Raw genomic sequence first — 26,984 nt, 5'->3', positions numbered from 1 at the left:
GTTCATCAATAACGGGCTGAAAACGCGTCAGATTCGCAATTAATTCAGCCCGAGGCGAGGAATCGTTATCTGTTCTGGAAACTGTATCACCGAGTCGCGCCGCGAGCGATAATGGAGCGCGTTTCTTCGCGCAAACACACGAGGATTTTTTAACGACCGCCGGCTCGTACGCCGGCATTTAATTAATAATGTCCTTGGCGGGCGTCGAGACTATCGAGAGATTAATCGCGTAGAGCCTCGTCGCGCCCCGTGCTCGCATGCTCGCATGCGAGCTGAGCCGAGCCCGCCGAAACCGATAAACCGATGTATAATCCTGGCGGTTCACGCTCCCGTTGCTTAATCGACAAAGTGCGAACGAAACGAGAGAGGGGGCGAGAGGGATACCAGAGGACAGTCCCAGAGACCGTTCCCCGGACAAGTCAAAGCGACGCTGAGAAGGATTTCACCGTGGCTATGTTATTCTCACGGCACTTTTTAATCGTCCTTTCTCCGCAAAAGCGCAGATCAAACGCCCGCCGTGCAGAAATTACACGAGCCGAACCAAAGAGAGACAAGTGAACGGAGATAGCGGAGGGTGGCCGGGGGGGGGGGATGTGGTGGTAGAATGCGTGACAGAGAAAGACAACGGAAGAAAGAGTCGACCGCGGAAGGGATGAGAGGTAGAAATCGATTGGCGATAGCCTAGCCAGCCGAACTCGAGCCCCGCGAGCTCTTTCCCCGTATCCGTCCCACACCACCCCGACCCCATCCCCTCCTCGTCCCTGCCCAATTATTCGCCAACGCGACATTAATTAAGCAAGATAATTCGCCCTCGAACCGGGCTGCCCAATATGGCGTCTGTCGATGCCAGCGGGGCAAAGCGCGCTCGCGGTTTTAATGATTCGAAAACGCACAAGGGTTGGTCCACGGGCACGAGAGCGCGGGAAATAAATCCGGCGACGGTCGACGACGACGGCGACGAGAAAGAGGATGGCGGCGAGCGTCGAGACGGGGCCGGGGCGAGAACAGAAAACGAGGAGCAGGAATAAACATATAATGTTACGAGCGGTGTGCCGTTGCCCACCTGCGGTGGCGTTTTTTTTTTTTCATTTTCATTTGCACTTGAAAACCGCGCAAAATGGGCGCTTTCCGCTCGCAGGACGTGGGGGACCGAGTTAAAGCGTGGAAAAAAAAGAAGAGAAATACACGCGCGGCGGCGGATGGGGTGGCGCGCGGATCGCGTTGCGCCGCGATATTCAATGAATAATGAAGAAATTTGCAAAAAAAAAGTACATATTATTAAATCGGGGAAACGCGGGAGAGCGCGAGAAGAAGAGGGAAATAGTGGTGAAACGGCGGACGCGGGGTAGCACGGGGGAAGGGTGAGGAAAGAGAGAAACGACGCCTGGGCGTCGTTAGCGGCCCGGCACCTCGTTATCATGTATCGTTTCGTAATTATTATTACACGCTGCTGCCAACCCGGTGAAGTGCACCGAGCATGAGTACATTTAGCGCGTGCTTAATACCCGTCGCCCGGCTCGATTCCTTTTGATAATTGCGATAAATATAATAATGATAATGACGATGGAACGTTTTCTTCGGTTCGCGTCGACTCGACGGCGGTTCCCGCCCCCTCCGTTTCCATCCGATGCGCTCCGTCTAGTAGTCGCGCAATTTCCTCGACCGTGGCAAGCTCATTCATCGCGGATCCTTTAGAATCGCTGTCTGTCGCGTGGAGCCCGAAATAATCGAACCAGATATCGCTTAAACGTTTAATCCTCCTGCTCGATTGATTATTTAGACTCGTCTGAACCGCCTCTCGCCAAAGGGTATCGATCGCTTCGAGTGGAGAACGGTCGCACAGTGGGGAAATCATATATTTAACACTCATTTCTGCATTTCATTCAGTTAGGACGTATATTCGTGGTCTTCCAGATACAGAATAATTAACGAAACTTATTTATTTAACTGTCTTTGTGAATACATTTTTGGAGAACATTTGCAATCATATATAATTTAACAGTTATAAAATCTTTATTTATGTTACTTCTAAACTATTTGAAAAACATATTTTAATTAATTTTAACAAATATTACAAGCCGCCTTAGCTTCGTTGCAATTGACCCTTAAGATTTACGACACGTACCAGCTTCATTCTGGCCACTTCTCCACTGACTATGTACAATTTGCCGATAATATCGTGTACACTGTACATAGGAAAAAACTCCGCTTCTTTAGCATGTAAAAATACTTCAATTCCTTTGAGTTTCAATGGCAGGAAAGGCGCTTTTGTAAAAAAAAGGCGCGTACCTTTTCTCTCTTACCAGCCAATTTTTCCTGTTTGTTAAAGATAAGGTTTCGCCCTTTCCAATGCGAGCAGTAAGAACACTGAACTCCACTGAACTCTCGTTTAAAATAATCAATGAAAATGGAAAATATTCAGTAGGTTAGGTATAATTCCGAAAATATCGGAGATATCAAATTGACATTTGGTACACTTTAAATTCTTAGGTAGGGGAGACTGGGGTAGATTGTAACACATCTATTTTACTTATTTAAATAAAAATATGAACACAAATAAAAATTTCTAAAAAATATAAATGAAAACACATATCATTATTAAACATTTGATATACATGAGTTAAACAATAATTGCTTATTCGTTTGATTCTATAAAAATCTTCTTTTTCGCTGTGGGTTACCAGATTTGTCGTTCAAAAGATTTTACTTATGTTACAATTTACCCCGTGTTACAATCTGCCCCGGTCTCCCCCACTTCAACACTTAACCCCACCAACAATTAGTTCAATTACAACAAAACTATAAATAACAATCCTAGTTCCGAAGAATTTCAGGGTTGTTCTCTTCAAAATCGCGTAGTCGCGTTAAAAATGAATGAATGTGAAAAATTATAACCCAAGTGTGCAATCAACTACCTGTAAAAAAAATATGCAGTATGGCGATATTGTTGTAAAAGGACTTAGTGCCGCGTTCCGACCCGAAGTGCGCCACTGTGTGTCGGCTGGATCGCGGACGGAGATGGGCAAGCGGACCATTCGATTCAATCGAAATCAGGAATCTTCGCTCGGAACCGCACGGCCCGAGAGACTCGGCTTCAGCGTCACACGGTGGACACGTATCGGATAGCTAATTAAGCGGCCCTTAATATGAACCTCGCTGGCCCGCACGATAATTACACGCTGCTCCCTCAGCGACCGAGCTTCCGTCGCGAAGGCCAAGGCCCGTAGAAAGATGGCCACCCGGGGTTTCAGAATTATTACCGCCGATACGATTCCTCGGTTACACGCCCGTTCGAAACTTTTAACGGACCAGCATTTCACCGCTCGATGCTTTCCCCTCTCGTCGGATTCCCGTGTATCGCTGCCGCGCATAGGATGTTTGAAAAAGGCCGCGGCGAGCTTTGTCAGCGAACCAGTAGTCGTAAAAACGAGGACCCACGACACGGCCCGCGGCTGTAAATGCATCGTATAATTCACAAAATTCCTTATCGGTTAAAGGATGGCCTACTCGGCCCCTGGGGCGTTTATGTTCACAGTCCATCACTTTGAATCGCCTCGCAACCCGGCGCACGGTGGTCCGCCTAAATTTTTCGACAATTCTGGACGATAAGCTCCGGCGGACTATCTCGCGTATTTCGGAAAGCTGTATCACAGTCGGGGACGTTTCTGTTAATCCCATAAACACCCTTTAATGCCCGAAATCTCTCCCCCGCGATGTATACGAATAGTTATCTCGGCGCATTTTCATTCCATTAAACGAAACGTCCGCGGGCATTCCCGGGATTCCAGCGAGGCTGTTTTTCGGGACGGCGGAAATGCGTTCCTCGCGTTCCACGGATGTTCCACGCAAGCTGGCAGAAGTGGAAATTCGTTTGTTCTCCTATCGTAGCAGCTTCCAACGGCACTGGGTGTCTGAACTTCTTTCCGTAGACTCTAAATGGAAAAACCGTGATTAGATTCATGGAGGTTGAGCGGAATAATTGCGCGATATCGAGAAGCGACGCGGAGCCGCGAGCCACGATCCGCGAGTCCCGTTTTTTCCACCCTCGAAAGGTCGAGCGTCTGACGAGTGATCTCTCGAACACGCTCGGCGATGACGAGCTGGCCCGCCGTGAATATTCCGCGTACCTCGTCGCGAAAACCATCCCTTTCCCTCTTTTAATTTCCAACCCCTCGGCTCGCGGCCACAGACCGGGCTACGAGGGACGGACGGGCGAAGGCACGGGGGTAATAACACGCCGAGGAGGAGCCTTTGTCTAAATAAAAAAATAACATCTCGCTTCGCGACGAGGAAGAGCCTGCTGCGATACGCGACAATGGATAGGAAGTTGTTCAGCCCCGAGCTACGGCAACTGCAACGGGGGATGAGAGAGAGAGAGAGAGAGGGAAAGAGAGAGAGAGAGAGAGAGAGAGAGGCGAGGTTCGAGCGAGGGGCTGGATTCTCTCACCAACGCGCGGCGCGTATCGTCGACTTTACGCGAGATCGTATCTGATTTATACGGCGCGTACGTAGAATCGAGGCGCTCGACGCACGGTTTCCTACGCTCAAGATAATATTGAGCACTCCTATGAGACCGTATTTACCGAGTTATTCTACGCGCGACCATGCCTCCTGCATTGTTCTTCTTCTTTACGACCGCCACCGTTCCGCCCAGATATCCCTTAAATTGGGAGCGCGATCGGCGAATCTACGCTACAAATTCCAAAGTAAACGGAAGCGAAAGCTTCGTTTCTGTCCTCGCGCCGTAGATCGCAGGCTTCAGCGTGGCGACGCACAGTGGTACATAATGACATTTTTTGTTCAAATCACCCTACAGGTCGCAATTTTGCAGAAAATTTGACGATTTTTGTTTTAAATTTTTCGTAATTTAATTCTCTATCGATCTGTCAGGCCGAAATTTTGAATTTCGTTGCTGATTTTTTTATATTTAGCGAATTATACAGCACTTTTCGAAGATCAGTATCCGTGGGCTTTTTTGGTCGCCTGTTCCGAGTTTAAAGTCAGATTTTCGAAATTGAAGGTAGGAAATCCAATGTGCCAAATATAGTTGACTTTTCGGATTCAATATAGACGAGCAAAATTTTTAATGTTTGATATTTTTAGATGGCCTGCTTCAATTAACCTTTAGAAATCCGATTTTATTATGGGCAATCTTGTTTGAGGAGCAGGATTTGTGCTTCAGGAAGCAAATCTCTGATTCTTTGTTTATGTACGTGTTTAAAAATATCAAACATTACAAATCCTGCTCTTCAATATTGAGTCAAAAAAGTCAACTATATTCGGCACATTGGATTCCCCAGCATCAATTTCGAAAATCTGACTTTAAATTCGGAACAGGCGGCCGAAAAAGCCCACGGATACTGATCTTCGAAAAGTGCTGTATAATTCGCTAAATATAAAAGAATCAGTAACGAAATTAAAAATTTCGGCCTGACAGATCGATAGAGAATTAAATTACGAAGAATTTGAAGAAAAGAAATCGTCAAGTTTTCTGAAAAATTACGACCCGTAGGGCGATTCGAACAAAGAATGTCATTACATAGGTACCACTGTGCGGCGATTGAAGATAATAAAAGCACTCTCTGCCAGACGCGGCTCGTTTAACAGCTCCGCGGGTTAAGAGTTTGCAGTGAGAAATAGCCGGGCTATTAATCTCCGTTCGCGAGATTTAGCAATTCCAGGGCCTACGTACCCAAAGTGTTAACGCGATTTCAGAGACGAGTGGATAATGGGATTGAAAAGTAGCTCCAGCCACCGTGAAAAATCCTGTCTCCCTGACTTCTAATGGGGTTGGGTCCGCGACTAACGACCGCGGGAACCGCTCGCGTCCTTTGCCGCTCCCCGTTTACCTTCTTCGCGGCCTCGCTCGACAATTAGACCTCACGCATTGTGCGTGGTCGACAATGAGCCATCCTCCTCCCGGAATCTCATTTCCTCCGCGAAGGGGCGGCCCTCGCGAACCTTCGGCTTCGCGTGTCGCCTCCGCTCGCGATGCCTCTCCGACAATTTACTCGCGGAGCTTCCGTGGATGCCGCCATTAGCGGTTAATCGGTCGCTTTGGAAATTCATCGCTGTTTGCTTCCACCCGATTCGGGCCACTTCTCCCGCCAATGGCACGACTTTAATTGCGCGGCTTGATATGTTTCAATTGTGCGGGTCGCGCGACTATTTCCCCTCCCCCTGCGGTTAATGAACGCGTCCCCCGCGAAACGATACCGTCGCCCGTTCGATTCACTCCTTTCCCCAGTTTTGTTCGCTCGTTCCTTTGACGCCCAACGAATTAATAACCGCGATTAATTTACGGGCACATACATTCGCGGCCAGCGTTTAATTGCGACATAGATCGCGAGCGCGGCCGTACTCCTGCGAATCACGGGGGGGCGCGCGCGTGTCCGCGTTCTTGGTCCGCATACTGGCCGCGCGTTTCAACCCCCACGGCTGGCTCGGCCGCATAATACGAGGCCAAATGGCAATTAGGCTTGCTGCATTGTACGTCACAACAATGCCCCATTTTTCAGTTGGTCCGCATTGACGGGAAGAACGCGGCCAGTCCCTCCTCTAAATACCACGGCGAATTTACTGGTGCCGTGCGAGGGGCGCGTGGCTTGATCCAGATTCATCGGCATATTAATGACACCTGGACCATAAATCACGGCCGATGATTTAGGAATGCGGAGGAAAGGGGAGAGGGCGAAAATAGTTGGAGGTGCATTACCCGTAGGGGTTGAGGCACGCGCCGCTGTTCTCGCTGGCGCGCAATTATTCCTCGCAGCCGCACCGATGCGCGATTTCCTCTCGTGGCATAAACAAATACCGGGGAACAGAAGCACCGTCTCGAGGTAGCTTGGAATTATATCCCCTTTAAGGGGAGGAAATCCGCGGGATCTCGACGCGAGCCTGCCACAGGGATTCTCTCGTTCTTTCCCCGTCCCTACGCCAACGGTCCCCACGCCCCCCTGGACCCCTCTTTGCTCTTACTCCCGGTCGGTCGCGCGCAGGTGGAGAACTCAATTCAAGGAGGGTTTGCTTGCATTTTCATTGTCTCGCCTCCGCGTGGACTGTACGTCGTCGTCGTCGTCGTCGTTGTCGTCGCCGGCGTCGACATCGTTGGCCCGTCAGCCAGCGAGACGGAGAAAGGGAACGAAGGAGAAAGAGTAAGTGGGAGAGCGGTGGGTGGGATGGGGTTGGGCCGGGGGTGGCGAGAGGCAGAAGGCGGAGAGGAGGTAAGCTAATCGTTGAGGCTGCAGCCCGGGGCGGCTGCATTTTTTAAAAACACTACCACGAATGCTCGTCGCGAGCGCGTAGCACGAGAAACTCTTTCTCCCCCTTTCCTTCCTTTCTTTCTTCTCTCTATCCGTCTCTCGAGCTCGGTGTATCACGCTAGCTCTGCCCCGGCGCATTGTGTCGAATGAATTGCAGGAGCGCACCGTGTGCAATGCTTCTCGCCCGGGCTACTCTCGGGTGACCCTAAAAAAGAGTAAGTAGAATCGCGCGTTGCCTCCGTAAATTGCGCTTCCGCGATGTTTCCGTGTTTTATGTACGACGCTCGTGAGACGGATTAAAAGAAAAAAGAGCACGTCAAGCGCGCTCGAAACGTGCCCCTCTTAATCCCTCCCGTGCCTCCTAAACACCGTTCGCAATTTATGTCGCGTTCCAACAAAATCACCTCGCCCAGACTCTGCATATAGCAGATTGTCTTTCGCCGTGAGAGATAAAGCTACCTTACTCTGTTCTACCCCTGCCCATGTCCTCGCAGGCGTGTATTATCCGGAGGTAGGGTAGACCGGGGCGAATCGGATCACTTTGGGTTTGACGGTAAGAAAAACACGAGTCAGACATTAAAATAAATAAGTTTTTATTATATATTCGTGACCACTACACCGTTGGCTTTAAGATTAATTATAGAAAATAAAGTCAAACTTAAAAATGTTTCTTGTGCAAACGAAAAAATAAAAGGGAGAAATATCCGATTCGCACCGAGACTTGAGGCGAATCGGATAACCCATAAGTTTCTGGAAAAACTGAAATTTCCGTAACAAAATCTTTAGAATCAACGTAAAGAAATCTAATTTAATGACAGTGAAGTCAAGTGACACTACTCAGCACACAGATCGGAAGGATATTGCCGTTTTTTGCCGCCCACAATTCTCGTGGCATCACTCTTCTGAGATAATCTTCTGAAAGTGGACGAATTAACTGTTCACCAAAGTAAATACAATGCCATCTTCTTAAGGCCATTAATTAATTTATTTTTTTCGTCATTTCTCTAAATTTAATTTATATCACAGATTCCTTTATTTTTTTTTTTGGACACCATGATCCCTGATTGCTCTTTTTTATGTATATACGTACTAACCATCTGTATACCCTAACCAAAAAAAAATTCCCGCAATATATATTGGTTATACCGCAACCAAAAACAATTCCCGCAATATATATTGGTTACGCGGTAACCAAAATAAAATTCCCACAATAGATATTGGCTACACCGTGACCAAACAAAATTCTCGTCAACGATAATGGTTATTCGTAACCAAAAAAAAATTCTGGTCATCGATAATGGTTGTTCGTGTCCGAAAGCAATTTCCGTCGTCAATAATGGTTATTCGTAACCGAAAACAATTTCCGTCGTCTATAACAGTTATTAGTGATCAAAAAATATTTCCGTCGCCAATAACGATTACTAGTAACCAAAAAATATTTCAGTCGACAATAATGATTATTCGTAACCAAAATCGATATCCGTCATCGATAATGGTTAATCATAACCAAAATCATTTAAACAAAAATATTAATTCTTATGCCATAACTTTTAAAATTTAGGTTATAACAGTTAGGGTCCCTGCTTAAAACAACTAAACGGGCTTTTGCGTTTGGTGCGGGGGAGAAGGACGAGGTACTACGAACGATCGGAATGCTCGTTTATTTCTATCGCGATGTATGGGCTAAATTCTTATTTTGATCCGATTGGCCCTGTGATCCGATTGATCCCGGTCTACCCTACGATTTCCCCGGAATTTTCTGGGCGTTTCACCCTGCGATAATTACCGCGACCCGGTGGAAAGCAAAGATTCATGGCTCAGGTAGAACGGTGATCTACACCATCATCGTTGCAGCGCACCTCAGCCCCTGAAATATATCCTTTGTGCTTGAAGAACCATGGAACCGATCTTCTAGCAGTGAATCTTCGCAGCGCGTCGCACACCGGTTTTCCCAATGGGGTTTTCGACGGCTGAAAGCGCGCCACTCGAAACGGGAGAATTTCCTTGAAGGCGGAGCGCGATACTCCCCGGTTCTTTCGGAGCGTTCCCGGTCGATTTGTCTCGCGCGACTTTAGTCTCGCACGGCACGACCCCTGTCTGTCAAATTACCGTCATCGAGGCGAACAATCGGGGCCAAGTGTACACGGCGAGGCGTTTCAGCTGCGGGGGGAGCGCCGTGATCATTCTGCGCCAAATGAACGTGACTAATAGCGCGGGGCGGATAGAGTGCGCGAGTGGTTGTGCGTGAAAGTAAAAAAGCGCGGGGCCAAACGCGAAGCGAAGAGAGTGGATGGATGAGAGTGGCAGACACGCGGGGGCCGAACGGAGGCAGAAGGAAACGGAGACGGGGCAAGAATAAGAGAAAAGAGAGCGGATAAAAAAAAAAGAAGCACGGCAGGAGGGAAAAAGCCACCCCTATCGCAAGAATCTGCCCGATGAATACGGAAGACTCTGGCCTTTCCATTAATTACGCTCCTTACTAATTAACCTCGCGCGTTTTTCCCTAATTAGTTGCGCGGCCCGAGCGGAAAAAAAGGCGGGCGCGTGTAAGTCACCCGATTGCGTTTCAAGCGTCGAGACTGTCTCGCGAAGGAAGAAGGGACACCTGTTCATCCGGAAAATGTAGGGAAACGACGAGGGCCGTCTGGAAAATATAGCGGCGCCCGATACGAATGTGTCGCGGCGCGCCGCGAGCTGCGGGTGTCTCCTCGACGAACCCGTGTGGGAGAGAGACGGATAGAGAATTAACGGGCGCCACTCGACAAAACCACCTGCAAAATCGACGAGCGCGCGAGAGAGAGCCGGGTCATTTTATTTCGTTGCTGGGGGGCCCCGACGTTCAGTGTAAATGGCGCGGGAGCAGTCGCGAGCTCCGCCAGACCGGATTTTCCACGGGGAAAAATGGACAGCCACGATGAAAACGGGAGAAATACCGAGCCCCCGGAATTGGTTATTTCACGGGACACGGCGAATGTATTTTTCATATTACGCTGACGTCGGCCAACCGCGCTCCACCACAAGCTCCCCGGGGCAACGCTTCGCCCAGCTAAACTTTCCGCCCCTGCTACTCTTTCACGTTCCGCGATGGGAAAAATTGTTTTTCTTCTTTTTCGGGTCGCGGGCGAAAATCGCGTAACGAGTGTCGTCTGGCCATTTCGGGGATACCTCCGAGCGTGCACACTACTTAGGGAGCTCTTATTTTCGACTTTTGAATTTTCTTCGCGGCAATCGCCAGAATAGTTGAATAGAAAAAATCTGTGTAAAGTTTCAGCCCGATCGGATAAGGGGAAAAGGTGCCTCTGAACATTTAAATTTTGCAAAGTTCGGTCTCAAATTTTCAGGAAACATTCATGATACATCAAACACTGAAAATACGCAAACAAAAATCGATCTTTTTGGCATACTCTGTATATGCCCCCCAATTAAATGTTTAAAAAATAGTTGTCAAAAGTAGAAATTACAATTTTTTCGTCTACATAAGCAAAAAGTGTTCGAGAAGCATTCAAACTTTCAAAATTTGTAAAAAATTGTTTTTTTTGTTTCGGTTTCCCGACTTTTTTTTAACTAATACAACATAAATGATGCTCCTCGTCTGGATCTCAACTTTTGTTCGACATGTTTTTTGACGCAATCAATAACTTGGAGTATAATTATATAAAATTGACTTTGTGAGCTGTTAAATAATTATTAAAATGTTCAAGGGCTCACGTGTACATTTCCCCCTTACCCGATCGGGCTCAAACTTCGCACAAATTCTTCTTTCATCATTTGGAACTATTCTGTGTGATTCCGCGAAGAAAATCTTAAAAAAAATTTCACCAAGAGTAAATAAGACTCACCCTAGTATACACGGTGTAAAAGATATACCTATTCTCTTCCTCCTGGGGCGCAGATTTTCCTTCGCGACACTTGGCGTCGGCCTCGGAGTAATCTCGAAGCTAGCGTTCCGAAGACAATTAATTTCGCTGGTGCGTCGGATGGATCGATGCAGTTGCAGATCCGCCGCTGATGGATGCGTCTCGATCCTTGGGAATTACGGGCGCGTACGCAGCCGGCACTGTCATTACGAGACGATTCTCGTTCCCTGCCAGTGGCCCCGCGACGATACCCTCGACTGCGAGAAAGGGAGGCGTGCCGAATGATCGATCCATTTGCGTTCAGATCGCTTGAAAATGCATCCGCTCCTTAGCGGCGGCCGCTTTTAATGCGTCGCCGCGGCCGATGCGCTGCTGCTTTGTGCGTTGCCGGGAAAACTCTTGGGACTGCCGCCGACAGAGAAATCGCATGACTGCACAATTTTTCTTATCTCGTCGTTACCTTCCTAAGCTGTTACCGGGGCTCGCATTTCCCATTGCTTCCTCCTCGTTTCTCGTATTTACCCTCGCTACCTTGCGCGATGCATCTCGCGCGATCTCGTTGCTCCCTCTCGAGCAACGCAGGGGAGGAACGAGCATGTCGGGAGCGGGGGGGGGTTTACGAGTTTCCGATGTAACTGGAATTGTTACAGGAGTCTGGCGCGCGAGTTGCCCGCGCGAGGCATCGATCGCCGGAGCGCGCGCATTGTTTGGCTCAATTTCACGCGAGAAAGCGAGCGAGAGCTAGGCGGGTAGCGGGCGCTCGACCCTCGAACTCGAGCACAGCGCAGACGGGGGACGGAAGCGATCTCTCGCCGTTTCTGATTTTCAGACGCAACAATGGCCGCTTTTGTTCGACGATCTGGCATCGCGTTGCTGCCGGGATCCGCTCCGAAAAGGGGTGTCGAGCGCGACTGATTCGTCAAGGCGGCCCGGACGCCCGAAACCGAAATCACGATTCACGGAGCGCCGGTACTATCGGTATCGTCGCTCCGTTCCTGCTCCCTCGATCCTTCGGCCCTGTCGCTGTCCCTCTCGGGCTCCCCCGTCCCTCGGGTCGCTGTTCAGTCGCCGTTATCTCGCGCAGATGCAATCGGCGCGGCGCTCGGTGCAGTTGCATTCCGGCGAGGCACCTTTCATCTTTGCAATTGCATGCCGCGGAGGGAACGCAACGGCCTGCGGAAACCCCTTCGTCTCCCAATCGGTCAACGATCGTCCGATTCCGATGGAATTTTTCCTCGCGGGGGAAGGAGGGCCATTGACGACACGAAATTACGCTGGGAATCGGGATTCGAGCTTCCCGTTATATTGAACTTCTCCCAGATGTTTGCCCCGACTTGCCGATCGATCTCGCTCGTCCACCGCACCGTCTGCAATCTCGAAAATCCTCGACCCTCCGCTTCTCACGGGCTGCGCCCGTAGATTCATCGACGGCGTTATAAATTCAGAATTTCACGACTCCTTTCCGAGCGAGCGTCGAATGTCATTGGCTAGAATATCCCCGAGAGAAAGAGAGAGAGAAAGAGCGACGCCTAGTCCCTTTGTTCCCCATGACAAACATGCTTTTACCTTGTGCAAACATGCTCGTTGCAATTTTCCACGCTCTCCAGAGCTGCGCGACCGCGTAGCGGGTCGAGTGCTCGCCGCTCGCGAAAAGGGAATACAAAATCGTTGCATCAAACGGCGGAGCTGCACGTGGCCTGCCGAGTGCCAGTCGCTGTTGCACGAAAAAAAAAACAATTTATCTTCGCGTCTCGGCGTCTCCCAGCGTCGTGGGTGTATCCTTGTATCTGCCAGATACGCGACACTATTTTCAGCAATTTTATCTGCCGCCAACGCGACTCTCGCTCGAAGCAACGATCCCGCGCGAGCTCGAATCGATGTGCTCTCTCCTATTCGCAGCATTTCCAGATCGATTCCTCGATTGCTCCTTCTCGCAACGGTGCCACCCTGACCGCTTCGGAATTGGACAAAAACAGCAATCAGTTCGAAATGCGAAATTACTTTTTCCCAAATGATCTCGCGTTTTGGTGCTCGCGGGTGCAACAGGAGCATCGCACGGTAACCACCTAGAAATGATCGGCGGTGCGCGCACCTGCCTGCAGTTTGTTTTATTGATTTACACGCGCTCAAACGTACCGGGAACGTTTGCCGGGCAAATAACACGATTTGGCGATTCACCGGAGCGTCTGAGGTTCTTCCGCGACGCTGAACTCGTTATTAGAATCATTAGCAAAATTACCGTAGAATAGGTTTAGAATTTAGCGCTTTAGAGTTTAGCGTTAGGTCTTAAGGATGTATCGGACGTTCAATACTAGACAAAAGTATATGAAACTTGAAATAATTGAATAGCTACGTCTTACGCATAGTAAATCCAGGTGTAAAAAACTCGAACGACAGTTGGAGTCTTATTTTTACTCCTAGGAAGGTATTTTTCACTTTACAAATGCTTTCTCGAGTATTATTTGATAAACTTTTGCCAGTGAAAATGCCCTGAATTCACAATTTTCTCAAGTTATAATTTATTTCTTTAAAACGGTGTGGTGAAAACAATTGAAACTTGGCAGATATTTTCATCTACCCATATACTACGTGTAAAAAAAAAATGAAAACATTGGTACTATTTCTTCAACATTTTTTCAGCTGCTTTATCTGCCAAGTTCGACTATTTCCATAAGAGTACGTGTAAAATCAGTGGAAATTAAAATCGTTATAACTCAGCAATCATTTAGTGAATTCGTTTAAAATTTTTGGAGCACATCAGGAAGATTAGAAAGAAAAATCTCACAAATTTTCATCAATTTGGTGCCATTTTGAAGATAGGTCCCATACATCCTTAAGATTACTTTTAACATTTGTTATGTCTGTTTGTTGCCGTTTCTATTTTAGCTTCACGGTTAGGCTTCCCAACAGTGTTACCACTCCAGCCTCGCCGATGCTCTTATTGACTAAGTATACTAGTTGTAGGTAAATACCTACTCAGGTTTTTTTTCCCCAGTGAATACAATGAATAACAATGTCAAACTTCTTTTCATTTATTAAGCTACTTGTAATGTATACGGAACAATTTTTTAAGTACACTTTTAATCGTGTTTTTTCAATGTTATCTGGAGTTCAAAATCGCGCCTTACCTGAACGTTGCCGAATTTTCAGTCGTGATTACAGGGAATGCCCCCTTAATAATAATAATAATAACTCGTGTCGACCAGTGTCTACGTACAAAGAGCCTTACGCAGCGTTTTCGTTGGGTCGTGCGAGAGACTAGACGGCGCAGCTCAGGCGGGCGAAAACGCAGAACGAGGAAGAAGGTAGCTGCTCGCGATCGAACGTTATCGAGTTACATCGAACCAGCTAGTTTCCCGCAGTTCAGGACGCGAAAGTTTGGTCCGCGGAAGACGCGACGCGAGGCGGCCGTTTCGTAACTTTTTAACGACCTTACGGCGCCGCGGTAACGAGAGTGATATTTTCGCGCGAAGTTGACGGCGGCGCAGACTCGTCGGAGGGAGAAAGACGGCGGTGGTGGTGGTGGTGGTGGAGTGCAATGTAAATCGTAGGAATATTTCGAGAGCAACTACACCGCTAATAAAGCTTAAGTATTATTCTTGATTCGCCTAGGTGATCCTTGACTCCGAGATGATACCTGGCAGCAGACTCCCGCGCGCTGGTTCGACGGTTCGAAAATAATTACCTACCGCGTTCCTCTCCGTCTCTCTCCGTCCGTCTCTCCCTCGTCGTTGCTCCCCCTGGAAGCCAGGTTCGTCTCTGTCGCACGGTTTTTGTATTCCTCCTGGGGTGGTTTTGAGGATTGGCACTCGTGGCACGTTCGCAATACACTCGGCCTCCCTCGTCTCTCTTTCTCTCTCCCCGTCTTCGTCCCTCGCTCTCGCTCCGTCTGCCGGTTGGTTCTCCTGGAATTAGATAATTCAAGAACAGTTCTAAGCGAGACCCGTTGTTTTTTCGAGACGGGGATCACGAGCTGGATTCTCGTAAACGCTTTATTTCCTCGGCAGACGGCCCTCCTGGATCTCGTCGACGGTGGCGAACGACGTGACCTTTCCTGCAATTCTTCTTGCGAGTAGGTATCCAACGGCATGAAGGAGGAGAGGGGTCCTGCCCCCCCGAGTAAGTCGTTAGAACGCGGATCCGCCGCGAGAGAGCGGCGCACGGGAATGTTAAAAGGCTCGCAGCGCTTGTATAAACGTAGAGTCTCGCCCCAATTCAATATTTGCTTTTTATTCCCTGAAAGGTGGCCCGGAGCGGCGCGGGCACGATTCTCACGGCGCTATCTGTCGCGCGAACAGTATCTCCCAGCGGCGATTTGTACTGGATCCTCTTGTTCGGGAAAGCAAACGGATCGGCACCGTCCTCCGTTTTTATTACCCCGGTAATCCCCGCGTCCGTCATCGACGATCGGCGATATCGTATCTCCGTCGGCGCTCGAGTGTTTCCATTCCGAAGCGGGATTTATCTCGTCATTTTACGACGTCTCATAAATGATGTAAGCGCGTTCCGAAGCCGAGCGATTGCGTTCCGCCCGTGGAAGCGTTCACGGAGTCTCGCCGGCGGCTCTCCCGAAAGTCCCAGCGCGACGAGTAGAAAACGCGGGGCATTATTCAATGGCTAGGCGATCGATGTATAATGTATAAACAGCTTTGAAAGTCGAAGCACGGCGAAATAATTGCGACGCGAGAAGTAACGAGGCGGAGGCTGGTTCGTTAGTAAGTTCGCTCCTAAAAATCCGCTCCCGGCCCTCCACAGCCATCCGCGCCCGCCCCGCTATTTTCCATTAACAGAAACACCCCCGGTCCCGCGAATCGAATCGAGCCGACTCGGCGACACGGAATTATCGAGCGAGAATCGATTCTCGCTCGTTAACGACGCACGATTCGGACGCTCGCTCGCCGGTTTCGCCGCTCAATTAAAACGAATCGCGCGCGCGCCGCTCGGTGAATCGCGGATAATTAACATTAAACGTTCTTTCCACGGCGGCGCGGCGCGGGGTCTCCCGCGTCCCGCAGTGTTCTCTCGTTTTCGTCCCGAACAATCGTCGACGTGGTTTCCTCGTTAATCGGGGCGGTCGGAAAAATGTCGTCTACAGTCTCGGCGTTCCTTTGTCCCTGCTCGCGTAACAGCGCTGCCACTCGACGGAACGTCAGCGTTCCTTATCGCGTCGCTGGCACGCGAAATGGTCCTGCGATTTGTCGCGGAAGGTCGCTGGATGCTCTACAGCGATATGCACGCGAGACGAAAGCCACCCCCTGCTCCGTGAATAATTAGGTCCCGGGGTTCCCATTATTCCCGGCGACATTCTCGATTTTCGGGCGGAAAAAATTCTTGCGGGATTAGGCGAGCAGTTTCCCGAAGCGAGGAACAGAGTCGCCGGTCCCAGAGCTAGCAGACGAGGGCGGATAGGTACAGTTCTGGAGAGCCATAAAACTTTATGGTGCGTTTGCATCGACCGACCCTCCCTTCTCTTTCCCTGCCTTACTACCATCCCCATGGCAACGACCGACCCCCGAACAGAGCCACCCTGCATCCCTCTCCTTCTCTCCTCGTGCTTCCTCCCTCTTTCTCTGGCTCCGGCTTTCTCTCCTTCTGCCGCGATGTCCCTCGATCTCTCTCACCCGCCCGACCGATCTGCGCTCTCTCTCTCTCTCTCTCTCCATCTGCCCGTCTCACCCTCGATTCCCTTTCTTCGTCTTCCAGATAGCAGCTCGCGCGAGGGCACGTCTGCCACCGTCTCTCTCCCTTCCTTCGTCCGTTTCTGTTCCTTAACGCGCTGCCACGACGCGCGCCGCACGTTCTACCCGGAGCGGTAGAACGAAAAATCGGCCGTTCCTTCGGTCGCTGAAACTCCTCGGCAGTTTCAGAATTTCAGGCGCTGCATCGTAATCCACCATCCAAGTCGGGGCCGTCGTTAGTATGTAAATGGTTAACTCTAAGATCTACGGAAGCTGCTATTTCCACTCGCTACGCAAGCATACTACAATATTTGTAATGCATCCGGCGAAACTCGCTCCCTGTTTTACAATTACCCTCCCTTCTGGACCACAGCTCACCGCTGTGGCCACCATTCCATCCTGATCCTTGCTGCATACGCTCGATACCGCGCAGACAACACGCCTGCAGCGCTTATCTGCCTTGGCCAAGGCGGTATCGTCTCGGGTGCCTCGAAACGAGAGCGCCGCGCCGCCAGCGATACGGTTTAAAAGAAAAGGTAATCGAAGCGGACCGTAACAGGAAATTTGTTTATTTCGAAAGCAATCGCTCGCCGCGATCTCCAGGGGATCGGTATGAAGTCGTCTGCACGCCGTAGGGCGCGCGCGTCGCTTTCGAGTAAGTACGTGGCTGAACATCTGCGCGCCCTCCTTAGGACAATGATCAGCTTCATCTCGCAGTGCAAATGTACAAATAGTTCGATACTTGCGACAATCGTGCGCGGGTTACACGCCCCGAGGTATTTTTTTTTGTCTGATCTTCTCCGCTCACCTTACGCACGGCTGTGTCGAGATTTTTATAATCGACGCACTGTCCAGACGGAAAGATAACACGTTTCTTTTTCGTATACAAGCTTGTTCGCACTTTTTCCCACTCACCCCAGTAGGTCACGGACTCCATTGAGAAGTGCCGCCGACTTAAAGGGTACGGACTCAAGACGACGATTCTCTCAGACGAGCCGCGCTCGAATTTGCGTCGTTTAAACGCCGACAAGGTTAATGTACCAATTTCTGCTCACTTAAGGGGTTGCCTACCGTCAGGAGGTAGAAAAAGAATCGAATCTCTTTGGGAATTTATTTCTGAAAGTACATGCATATTTTTATGCATTGGCTTTTGAATTGAGATGAAGGACACTTTGACAGGTTATTATATTATGTTTTGGTATAAGAATATTTAGTTATTGCACAATTACAACTGATTTCCCAGAAGCTGTTTTTAGAAACAGGCTTTGCGGTGACCAACATTATTCGGAACTGGGTTATCTGAAATAAAAAGACGAAGAAGATTTAGTTAGTACAATAGTTTTTCTAGTCTTTAATCGTTCCGTTTTATAAAATATTAATCTGGGACAAAATGGCAGATGTTTAAAGTGAAATGATCGATTTTCGTAGAAAAAACGCTCATTTTTCATTCATAGAATAAAAACTATGCATTGGAAAAACAAATGCTTCGACTAAAGACTAGATTTGACTGTCTAGAAGGAACCTACGAAGTTTCAGAAAGATTGGTGAAGCGGTTTTGGAGAAATCGTGGTCACCGGTCTAAAAACAGCTTCCGGAAAATCAGTTGTAATTTTGCAATAACTAAATATTTTATGCTGCACTTTGATTAGCCCCAAGCTCGTGCAATACTCGCGTAAATAATTTAGAATTATTTTGTTGCAACTATAGTACAAACGTAACGCTTATAATAATAAGGAAAATACGAAATGAGCAGAAATTGGGACATTCACCTTATCCTTTAACTGCAAAGCAGAAGCAATTGAAGGGGTACTATCCTAACTGTCTAACACTGAAAAATGATAAATTAATCACCACGTTTTTATCTAAATTCCTAAAAGATTTGCTAAGTATGTAAATACCTAATACTTTTTGCGAGATCGGTAGATGATCTGTCGTATAGTTTTCAGTGTTACATTTATAAAAAAAAATCGTTAGCATGATAGTATGACATCTGTCGTAGTTGGCTGAGAGAGCAGGAACCATCGGGGTTCCCCGCAACGCGTCTGAAAACGTGTGTAGACCGACCAACGGTGTCTCTGGCCGACACTCTTGTCGACGAATTAGCTCGCCTACCCTTTCATCTCTGAAAGTCCTCTGTCCCGCTTCATCTCTCCCAGCTCTCTTTCCGTTGGCCACCGTGCCGCGTCGGCCGGCTCTCTCTCTCTCGGCTCTTTGCTCTTCCTCCTTTTTCCTCGCTTTTTCTCGCTGTTCGCGAGGCTAACGTCCCTCGAGCGAAAGAACCAGGCCCGCCGCGTTTCTTGGCACGACGCGTAATCCACTAATAATTCAACAGGAGCTAGGCGCGTCGCGTCGCCGTGGCTGGCCACTGTTCCCTTCGCCCCAGCGGGACCACGGGACCGCTGGACCGACCTCTCGCGCTCCAACGCGCTCTTTCTTTCCACGAAAGCTTTCCAGGGAGAACCGCAGTTTGTTTGCACGTCTAGGATAAACAGCGGCCCGGTGGAAAGGTGGGATCGCGCGGGGTGGAGTGGCGCGGAAAACGGGAACGGGACCGCTCGTTTACGCTCTACCCTGGCCCGGGCGTGCTTTTCTTCCGCCCCTCCTCGACCCTCCACCTCGCCACGCCAGCGCCTCTGACGTCCGTCACCCCTTTGGCGGTATTCTTTCATGTCCTTTTTCGGTTTACAATGTACGTAAACGATCTCCAAGGGGAGTGTGCTTTGTCTTCTCGGGGGATATTAGATTTGAAACGCGACGCTTTTAGCTCCCCGGCCCGTCCGCCCGCCTCGGCGATGCCCCTTTCGCGGGGAGAATCGTTACAATTCAACGAGGAGAATTATTCCGTTTTTATCCCGTCAAAGGCCTACCACCACTCCTTCGTCCCGTCGCGTTTCCTTGTTTCGCCTGCACCTTCCTCCCCCGCTTACCCCGTCGTCCCCTCGTGTGCCCGGAAAATTTTAATTCGAGCGAACGTCGCGCGCTCGATGTTCCCGTCCAGTGGCCGCCGCGAATCGCGTGGCTTCGGAGAGTCGAGGGAAGCTTTCGTAGCCAAACCCCCGGCTGATCGAGAGTTCCCTTCTTCTCGGTATAAGGTGAATGTCTCAATTTCTACTCATTTAAGAAGTTACTCGTCATAAGGAAGGTGTAAAAAATTTGTTTGCGATCAAAATTTACAGTGTAATTGATTAATTCTTGAATAATAAATCAACCAATTCAAAAACTATTTAAGAAAGATATTTCGAGATGTTTAACTATTAGTAATTTTTAATTAACTACAATGCTCTAAATCAAAGGGTGCACAGGGAGAAGTTTTTAGCGCCTAGCTGCGAACGACCCACCTGTCCCGTTGCTAAGTTTAGAATCGGTTCTACCTAAAAAATATAAAAAATTTAAAAATAGTATACAAATCTAAATCCATAACACAATGGGGTATCTGTTTTGGTTATTAAATAAGAACTTTCACCGCAAAGACTATTTTCTGCCCAATTATCGAATATCAAAGAACGAGAACACGATCTCAAAATCATGAGTCTCTTGTTTGAAAAGGTTTTCGTTGTTCATGCTGCACTTTGTTTAGCCCCACGCTCGGGGACCACTCGCGTAAGTGTTCAAATAATTTATAATCATTTTGTTACAGCTATAGTACAAACGCAACGCTCATAATAATATGAAAAATACGAAAAGGGTAGAAATGGGGATATTTATCCTGTCGCTTCCGTGACGAGCCAGGCGCGGTCTAAAGTTACGCTAGAAAACACAGATACAATTTCTAACTAAGCCGTAGCCGCGCGGCAAACGAGCACACGCGTGCCGGGAACGTTTCGGTGATCTCCTTTGAACTTCTTTCCAGTTTAGAAGGAACACGTTGCCTCGTCTCTGTGCGATGGGAAACGTGAAAGTTTGCCCGTTCAATGGTTTCGATCGAAGGTCCTCGGCTCCCGAAGCTCGTCAATGGCGTTTTTACTTACGGTAGAAGTGGGCTCGCCGGGGCGTCTGTCGGTGATATTTTTACGTCGCGGGGCCACTCGCTTTACGCCCATATTAAAAGTGTAATAACGGGTCTGGTTTTCAAAAGAGTCGCGCGCCTTTTATGCCCGCCTCCGACCAACCCATTATTTCGATCGTCCACGGTTACGGCCAAGTGCAGTCCAATATCGGCGGCAGTCGGATCGATCGCCCTCGTGAATATTTCCCTCTTTGCTGGAGGAAAAACCGCTTCCGTCGTTTGTTTCAGCGGCTGGTTGTCGATCGCCCCGGGCCTTCGCTCCCGTCGAATCCTCGACGTCGTAAACTATTGTCCCGACACTGATACCTCTCGCTTTCCCAACGGAAACAAAGGGCTCGGAATGCCGAAGGTTAAAGGTCCCTCCCGCGAGAAAATCTGCTTTTTCACAGGAAACTGTCTAACGGAAGGATCTTTCACGCGGCTACACAATTTTTCCGGGGAAACGCAAATAGATATCGTTCTCGTCGGCATGGAAACGGGACTGTCGATATCTTACGGTAACTTTCGACCCTGACGGCGATGTCCCGTGACTTTTTTGCCGAGCGATCACTTTTGTCGGCTGCTCTTTCGACTTTTCTCTTAACTTTCCGCGCCCCTTTGATGCGAACTCCCTTTTCACCCTGGTTGCTGCGCTTTACAAGACGGAAATCGAGCGTGCAAACGGCTTCCGACCGATTCCCGTTGAACGCTCCATTAAGAAGGAACGCCGGCTTCTCGGCTCACAGGATATAAAAATCAAAGCGCGACCGTCGCCACGGCAAACCGGACGTTCATCGAGATCGATAATCCGTTAATCGAGACCCTGTTAATTTGCGTGGGCCACTTTGCGCCAGACGGTCGCGTAATTCAGCACGCGGGCCGGCCCTGCGATGTACAGGGGCAAAAGAAAAAAGAAAAATGAAGAAAGCGGATAGTAAAAAAAAGAAAAAATAGAGAACGAAAATTTTTGGTTGATTAAGATTAAACTGGTTTTATAAACCGACTTGATCAAATTCATTTCACACTCTAAACACAGAACTGGCAATACTGGGGACACACCACAATTTATCGTGGTTGTGGTCAAAAAAGAAATTCGAATATAATTTCTAATGCCTATAATAAACTAATAATCTAATATTATTAAGGATATGGCAATGAAAAAGTCACGTATTTACATATCGTACTGTTTATTTCTTTATTTTAGTTTCCTCGTTATTGTTATTATTATCCATTTTTCCGTGAAAAGTTGTTACGATTTTTTACTGTTGAGAAATTCTTTGAAGGCCTTGACGAGACAGAAGGTGTTTGTAAATAGCATAGATACCACTGCAAGGGCGATTTATTCGACAAGTAACGCGTAACTCGTCTCCTCTAATTCGATCGCGTCTGACCGCAGGCTGACTTAAACTACTGTGTGGCATCTGGGTGGTCCGTGTCGTAACGCGGTACCACTCCTGCGTAAGATTACGCGCATCTGTTGACGCGTTCTCGATCCGTTTCCGATCTAGGGTCGCGGCCTGCCAGCTGTTCGGTTTGGGGTTCGGAGATTCTGTTTCTGGTTTTCTACCGGACAACGACACGTGGGGTATACCTACGCGAATTGTGACCACGGAGGAGGATGGTTCGCGATACGAAAAGCCCGACGGATTTCAGGGTCGCCCGTGGAGTGACGGTTGCCAAAAAGGCAGAGGTGGAGTTCTCCGCGAACGGGCTGTGGCTGCAGGAGCCAGGCCGTCGCCGCCACGCACGCGCGTTTCCTACGGTGTTTACACGAAAGTTAATCTCGACTGCGTGGTTAGTGGATGCTGCGGAGGAGCGAGAAGGAAGAGCGGTGGAGGTGGGGCGGTCGGACGCTGTCGGCATACACGATGATAATAATAAACGTTGCTCTCCCTTTCTTCTGGCTCTCTCTCCCTCAACGGTTCGCCCGCTGCTGCTCTCCTTTTCTTCGTCTTTTCTTCTCCTCCTCTCACTTAGCGCGCGCGCTGCCGGCGGTGCCTTTGATCTCTCGCTTCGTTTGTGCATTTAAACACGGCTTTCCGAGTAGTGGAGTGAGCGGGCTGGAGCGGAGCTCGAGGAGGACACGGGGGAAAACCCCGTAAAACCGCGGCGGAGAGGGAGGGGACGGGGCGATGCTGGAGCCGGAAAGAGAAACTAATATATATTCGACTCTCTCTCTCTCTCATATATATATATATAAGAGAGAAAGAGAGTCGAGAGTCGAGTGGCCGGGCAAAATCTCGTGGAGACCTCAGAGACGCAAAGTGAGTTTCGCGATTACAAACGAGCCCTTCTTCTTACGCACCCCCTCCCGCGTCTTCTTCTCTTACCGTACCCCTTGTCCGGGGCTTTCTTCCACCGTGCCTCTCCTCCTCCATCCTCTGCTCCTCTCACGGTCATCCCACCGTGATTCCTCCTCCTTTCTTCCGAGCTTTGTCACTCTTTATTGTCGCATTGTGCACCGGAGGACGGGCGGCAGCCCTCGAATATCCGCCTCCTCGAGGATAACTCCTCGAGATTAATGCTTCTTAATGGACTGAATGCCGAAGGAGAAGGCGCGCGGGCATTTTAACGCGGCCCTTTAATCCGTTCGTGCGCGGCCACGGCCGAGGCTTCGCGCGCGGCGGGAAAGAGCGAAGGAACGAGCGAAGCAACGCGGCGGCCCGCCGCGGCACGGCGCACTGATCAACAGAGTGGATGAGGGTGGCCGTTATTCGGACTGCGCGTTTTCGTCCCGGTTGTTTCCATTTCCCTCACACCGCCGCGGCGTGGCACCGCTTTGTCCCTGGTGCGTTGTTCCACTCACGTTGTTCGATGCAGTAGTATTGAAGGGAGTAATTTGCGGAGTGAGCGCACGCCGCTTGCCAGCTTGCCGTAACAGCGCGCACCTTCGCCGACGCTAATTGCTAGTAATTAATATTGACGCGGATGGTAAACGACGCCGGGCGAGCGAGATACATCAAAGGCGCGCTTTTCTCTCCGTTGTTCGATTGTGATCTCTTTACTCTCGGCCTCCAAGGGCGGGCTCCGCGCTCCGTGATCCTCCATTCACGCGAATTCGTTCGAATTACAGTACCTATACTTGGTACTTCACGTAGCCGAATAATTTCGTCCCTTATCGAGTCGCAGCCTCCTGTCTTCTGCCCCGGGAAAATGAACCAACGATGGGAAACCCCGCGTATTAGGGGGAAATATTAATTCGCGGAGTGAGCAGCCCGCAAGGGAAGTTCTAGGACTCGTCGACGCCGTTTCCCCGAGAAACCGTAGAGAAAGGAGCTCGACGCGTCTCGCGCCGACACGCCACGGCTCGATTCGCCGCGATCTTCGGGGCGATAAAAAAAAAGCCGTCGACGGCAGAAGCATCGTCGCGGATAAAAGTAAAGGGATTGGACAGGCTGCGCGGACCCAGTCGGCTGTTAATAATGCCACCTCGGGGATGCGCCGCTCCGGTCGGGAGTAGTCGTCTCCATTTCACGGGTAACCAGGCATCCATGTAAAGTAAATTCCGTTCCCGCCGAGTTTTTTCGGGGTCTCGAGGCTCACCGACTCGTCGGATCGAAGGGGGGGCCCCCTGTTCGTCGGGCACCAAAGGGAACGCAGGAAAATTAAGGAGTCGGAGCGTTCCGTTAATGACGTGGTGCGCGCCTGTCCTTGAGAGATCTTTCCCACCGCGGCGCAGCGGCTCTCCCGCTCGGAGGATAATTTTGTAATGGGAAATTCGATCGATGGAGCGTGGCATTTAAATCTGTACGCCGCGACGGCAGCCGACGCCCGTAATGAAATGGAGCCGATACGATACGGCAGGCCGTTAATGCGTATAAAAATATGAAACGCGACGGGAGATACGCTTTCCCTCCACTGACGCGGTCAATTGAATGGCGCTCGGTCTTCTTTCCCTCCCTCTTCTTCCCCCTTTTCGTACGCGTTTTAATAGCGAGAGTCTGAAGGCATTACGGCCCAGTCGCTGTTTACGACGGTTCTCTTAAGGGAAGAGATGCTCCGAGAAGCAGGATCGCAAGAAAGCCGCGCGTTAACGATAAGACCGCGTCGGAAGGTTCGAAGGAGGGATAAAAGATTCAATTTCAAAGCTGTCGCTGGATATCAGAAGCGGAAGCTGGAGATTGCTGTTTCCGGCCCTAAGGTCGGGGCGATCGATCGACCGGAGGGCGAAGGGTAACGAGTTAAATTAACGAACGAAGCCTTATCGCGTTGACAGTCCCTGGTAAACTGTTCGGCAAGTTATCCTCGATATGTATCTGTCTCGGGTTTCCTCCCCGTTGCGCGGCGAGATCAACTCGTCATTGGCCCCTTCGCTAACAGGTTACCCGTCTGCGGCTTCCAGATCGCCAATCCCCCCGCGTGCCTGAGGTAATTGCCCCAGTTGTCGATCAGTTAGTAGGAGGTCGAAATATTTGTAATGAAAAAATTTATGTAAATGGACAAAAATACCTTTTTTTTCTTTTAGCAGTTAATTTTAGCATTAATATAGATAATAGCAAAGCAAAAATTAGGTTCTATATATATTTAAATCTGGAAATTATAATTAATTAGGTTCTATATATATTTAAATGTGGAAATTATAATTAATTAGGTTCTATATATATTTAAATGTGGAAATTATAATTAATTTCCACATTTAAATATATATAGAACCTAATTATAATTAATATCCACATTTAAATATATATAGAACCTAATTAAGAATAAAAATGTTGATGCCTCAGATGTCGATCACTAAATTACGGTCGGAACTAGTTGTCGATCAGTATTTGCTCTAGTAGTCGACCAAGAAAACAAGAGGCTATGACCGTTTTTTGTTTCTGCAGTGCTACTTTTTTAATCTCCTTCTTTTCTTTCTCGTCTAAATTTGTAGTGTGCCATGAAACTTAATTAATTATATCTTACCTTTCTTTCTTTAGCCACGGTAGATCCCCCCAAAAATGTATCTTCATCAGACACACAAAAATGTATAAAACTCGTTCGAACCCGTGTTTCATCAACCAGTGCTGGTAGCTCTATGATTAAGGAAGTCTCTTGTTTGCACACGGACCAGAGTCAGACTACGTACTTCCTTTCTTTTTTCATGTCTGGAATTATTATCACTTTTTGAAACTTATGATAATAATTCATATACAATTTTACATTTAAAGAACGTCATTTTTATTATAAAAATATTGTTAAAAATGCTATAAATCCATAATATTTGTGAAAATAATCGACAACTGGGACTTGATCGACAACTGGGGCAATTACCTTATATTTTCGAGGCAGCTCGCCGTTTATTCGGGGCGCGTCAGAGGCGTTATTACGGTGTCCCGGGACACGGGCGACGCATAAATCGCGCGAAATGTCTGACGAGGAAAATCCGTGGGACGGAACCAGCGGCTGGCGTAAGGTCGTGGTCGGGAATACGAAAACGAATACATACTTTGGAGGCCCGTGGAATCCTATCGGCGATAGAACCCGGTGGAAAGCCCGAGGACAGGGCCGAGCAGAATTCCAGAACGTGGAAAGAGCATCCGTAGGACAATGGGAGGGAAAGCAATTGCCGAGGTCGGGAAGGAGGACGAAGCAGAGGGCGAAGAAGGAGGAGAAGAATGAGCCAGAGGGTGGAAGTTGTTCCCTGGGAATGTCAGCTCGATTCCGTCCTCCTTCCTTTTTGCTCCGGAGGGATCAAGCGGCCGCGTCGCGTCGCGTCTCGTCGCGGGCACAGCGCGGCAGGCCTGCGAGCGAGTGTAACCTACCGGAGGTGCAGCCGCCTCGAAACCCACGGATTTAATCGAATCAAATAAAACATCGTGACCGAACCCATCCGTCCTTCTTCTCTCCCATCTCTCCACCTTCCCCTCCACTCTCCCTCGTTTTTCTCCATCACCTTCCGCCCGTTAGTGCCCATCTCTTTTTCCCCCCCTTGCGTCTTTTTGCTCGCGGCTTCTGCGCTCGGCTCGTCCTGCGGCCGCGACAGGACGTCGGCAAGACGACGTACACTTCTTTGACGAAAAAAGAACGGAGGGGGCGAGGAAGAAAAGAGTTGCCTCGGTGGCGACGAGCAACGTTCGACGATCCGTCCACCCGGTTTGCGCGGAACAAACGCTTCGCCTCCACTCGTCCTCCTCTTTTTTCTTAATTTACCCAGACTTTGTTGAAAGACGTCGGCAAATAACTTCGCCCGCGTTTTAAGGATTCATGAACCACCGAGCTG

At 49.1% G+C, this 26,984-nt stretch overlaps 1 protein-coding gene across 1 annotated transcript in view; it reads left to right on the top strand.

The window, feature by feature from the left end:
• Positions 1–26,984, top strand: part of LOC143369274 (inactive tyrosine-protein kinase 7) — a 47,720-nt gene that overhangs the window by 12,534 nt on the left and 8,202 nt on the right. The gene's annotated exons all lie outside the window — the stretch shown is intronic.

This window comes from Andrena cerasifolii, chromosome 5, assembly GCF_050908995.1.
Source record: "Andrena cerasifolii isolate SP2316 chromosome 5, iyAndCera1_principal, whole genome shotgun sequence".
Classification (NCBI taxonomy): Eukaryota; Metazoa; Arthropoda; class Insecta; order Hymenoptera; family Andrenidae; genus Andrena; species Andrena cerasifolii.
The sequence above is the reverse complement of the archived record's forward strand: the minus strand, read 5'-3'. Positions and strand labels throughout refer to the sequence as shown.